The following is a 3561-nucleotide window of genomic DNA, read 5'->3' as shown; positions in this document are numbered from 1 at the left end:
AGAAAAAAGAAGAAAAAGGTAAAGATACAAATTATGAACAACAAATACACATCTATCAACAAGTGAATCTAAAAATCAAGTGAATAAATAATCTGATGAACAGAATAAACTGGTGAATATAATAGAATCAGGGGCATAGAAAGGGAGTAGACTGACTATTCTTGGGGGGAGGGGGGGATGGGGTGTGGTGGGTGTGGGAAGAGACTGGACAAAAATTGTACACCTATGGATGAGAACAGTGGGTGGCAGGGGTAAGGGCAGAGGGTGGGGTGGGAACCAGGTGGAAGGGACCTATGGGGGAAAAAAGAGGAACAACTATAACAATGTGAACAATAAAGATTTAATTAAAACAAACAAAAAAAACAATGAAGATTTAACTTTAAAAAATGAAGTAGTTATACTAAGTCGGCATTATTAATGTTCTGTCTCTCTATGGTGCACCTTTAGAAACAACTGGTATTTCCAATTTTTGTGAAGTTAGTGAATGTGAAGATATGGTGCATCTTTTCATTTATTTAAGGGCGATCCTATAGGTTAAGTACTAAGGGAATGAATAACCACAGGCTGATTTATATCAACAAGAGTTACATTCTTAGGCATCTCAGTAATGTTATAACAAAATTTTAAAACATTGAGGAACTGCTGGACTGAATTCACGTGTATTTATTTATTTATTTATTTATTTAATTTCACGTGTATTTAGATGTCTCCAGGTAGTTCTTTTGGGCTGGCTATTCATGAATCGGTAGTTTTAATTCCTATAGCCATAATTTAAAAAATCATACTGATCTTTTTGGGACTCATTTTTAATTTTAAATGTAGACACCACAAGCTGATAATCATTTAGGGAAATACTAGTATATTAGAGGCCTGGTGCACGAAATTCATGCATGGGGGTGGGGAGGTGGGGGAGGAGTCCCTCAGCCTGGCCTGCACCCTCTCCAATCTGGGACCCCTCGGGGTTGGGATTAGGCCTAAACCGGCAGTCAGACATCCCTCTCGCAATCTGGGACTGCTAGCTCCTAACTGCTCACCTGCCTGCCTACCTGATCGCTCCTAACTGCTCTCCCCTGCCGGCCTAATTGCCCCTAACTGCCTCTACACCGCCCCCCACCACCGTGGCTTTGTCCAGAAGGACGACTGAAAGATGTCCGGTCAACCCGGTCTAATTAGCATATTACCCTTTTATTAGTATAGATTAGTCAGCTGAGACCAGGGGTCCTCAAACTTTTTAAACGGGGCCAGTTCACTGTCCCTCAGACCATTGGAAGGCCGGACTATAGCTTAAAAAAAAACTATGAACAAATTCCTATGCACATTGCACATATCTTATTTTGAAGTAAAAAAACAAAATGGGAACAAATACAATATTTGTATTTGCATGCGGCCCGTGGGCCATAGTTTGAGGACCCATGGCTTAGACAGCCATAACAAAATATCATAAATTTGTGTGGCTTAAAAAACAGAAATGTATTTTTCTCATAGTTCTGGAGGCTGGAATTTGGGGTCAGGGTACCAGCATAGCATTGTCCCATACCCCAGAAAGTGGTGGATCGATTGCCAGTCAGGACACATGCCCAGGTTGCAGATTCAACACCTAGTCCAGTGAGTGCGGGAAACAATGGAACAATGTTTCTCTCTCTCCCTTCTTCTCTCTGAGATCAATTAAAATTAATGATAAATAATGTTCTTTAAGTATGGTTTTAACAGAAAAGACATTAGTGATCTGGGAAGTGAAAAACTTGTTATAACACATATATACAGCATGACCCCATTTAAAAATATATATATTTATTCATTTCAGAGGAAGGGAGAGGAGAAATAGATACATCAATGATGAGAATCATTGATCAGCTGCCCCTACTGAGGATCAAGCCTGAAATTTGACCAGGAATCATATCATGTCCTCCTGGCTCATAGATCGATGCTCAACCACTGAGCCCCACAAGCCGGGCCCAATTTTTATCAGTATCAGGCACATGAGGTACATTGGCAAGATCTCACTTCTAGACGAAAGTCTGAAATTGCCCAAATTCCTTTGCAGCTAGGTTTCTGGATATGAATTTATTTCTGCCGATTGGATGCGCTTGCACAATATTTTGAAGGCAGAAGTGAGATAGAGGCATCTTCTCGCAGTTTGGGCTGTTTGCTGCTGGTGATCATGTTTGCAGAGACGTGGAGGTTTTCTGCAGCGGAATCCAGACTGTGCACAGGCAGTTGTGGCAGAGGCAGTGCCCAGTGACTTGTTTGTGGGAGCTGGAGGGCACTTGCGGGGGCAGCAGTTTCCTGATCCCCAGGTCACAGCTGTGCCAGTGCCCTAGAATTCAGTTGTGGCTGAGGGGGCACCTCCTCCCACTGGGCAGGGAGTCTTTCCTGGGGGCTCACCCTAATACCCACTCCTCTAGCTTTCTGATATTTCCCAAGCACTAATTCCCTGTACTAAATTCTTTCCTGCCTAAAATAGCAAAGATCTAAAAACATTTTGATCCTTTATTTTCAATGAAAACAATGCTGCACAGGGTCAGGTCTGAGAAGTGGGTGAGGTATTGCGGAAGGCTCCCTTCTTTGAGTCTGAGCTTCCTCTTCTGTAGAACCGAGACCAGAGATTATCTGTTCATAGTTACTGAAGACCATGGCAGCTGTGTTTCCTGAAGATGGCCACAGTTCCTATCCCTCCTGTGCCCTTGCCACTTACCACCAAGTCCTCTCTTGAAGTGGGGCTGACCTCTGAATTCCAAGGCCAAGGCCGAAAAGGTGCAGGGCTGCACCCCCCCCCCCCCCCAGGGTTTCCAGCTCCGGCCCTGACCACACCACCCAGGGCTCTGTCTGGCAAGGGGCCTTGCCCTTCTGGCTCACTTCCCCTCCCGTTTGCTGCCCAGTGCCTCACTGCACATTATAGCCCACCCGCTGGTGCTGCTGGGCCCAGCAGGTGGGGTAAGAGCCCACATCAGGCCTCGCACCTCCTGGCTCCTGTGCCACTGTTCCGACCTGGGCCAGACACCCAGGTGCTGTGCACGGCCCGCGGGGACTGCTATGGTCACCAGGAAAGCCTCCCCACCCCATCCCCGACTCCAGCACCCTGATCCCAGGTCCACTTCTGCCAAAGGAGAGCTTTGCCTGTGCAGCTGCCCGAGGCTGAGACCAAGCAACTCCAAGGTCCCCAAACCCCAAATTTCTGCCAGTCAAGGCAGTTGGCTGGCTGGCCCCACCCTGATCAGGGTGTTGGGGGTGATCTGGCCCGGATCAGGCCAGTTTGCTGGCCAGTGGGTGTCAGCGACTAGTCGTTAGGGTCTCTGGCTTTTTATATATATAGACTAGGGGCCCGGTGCACGAAATTCGTGCACTTGGTGTGTGTGTGTGGGGAGTGTCCCTCAGCCCAGCCTGCCCCCTCTCACATACTGGGAGCCCTCAGGCGTTGACCCCCATCACCCTCCAATTGCAGGATCGGCCCCTTGCCCAGGTCTGACGCCTCTGACAGAGGCGTCAGGCCTGGGCAGGGGACCCTCATTTCCCCCCATCACTGGTTCTGCCCCCATCCCAGGCCTGATGCCTCTGGCCCAA

The sequence above is a fragment of the Myotis davidii genome, unplaced genomic scaffold (genome assembly GCF_000327345.1).
Source record: "Myotis davidii unplaced genomic scaffold, ASM32734v1 scaffold44, whole genome shotgun sequence".
Taxonomy (NCBI): domain Eukaryota; kingdom Metazoa; phylum Chordata; class Mammalia; order Chiroptera; family Vespertilionidae; genus Myotis; species Myotis davidii.
The sequence above is the reverse complement of the archived record's forward strand: the minus strand, read 5'-3'. Positions refer to the sequence as shown.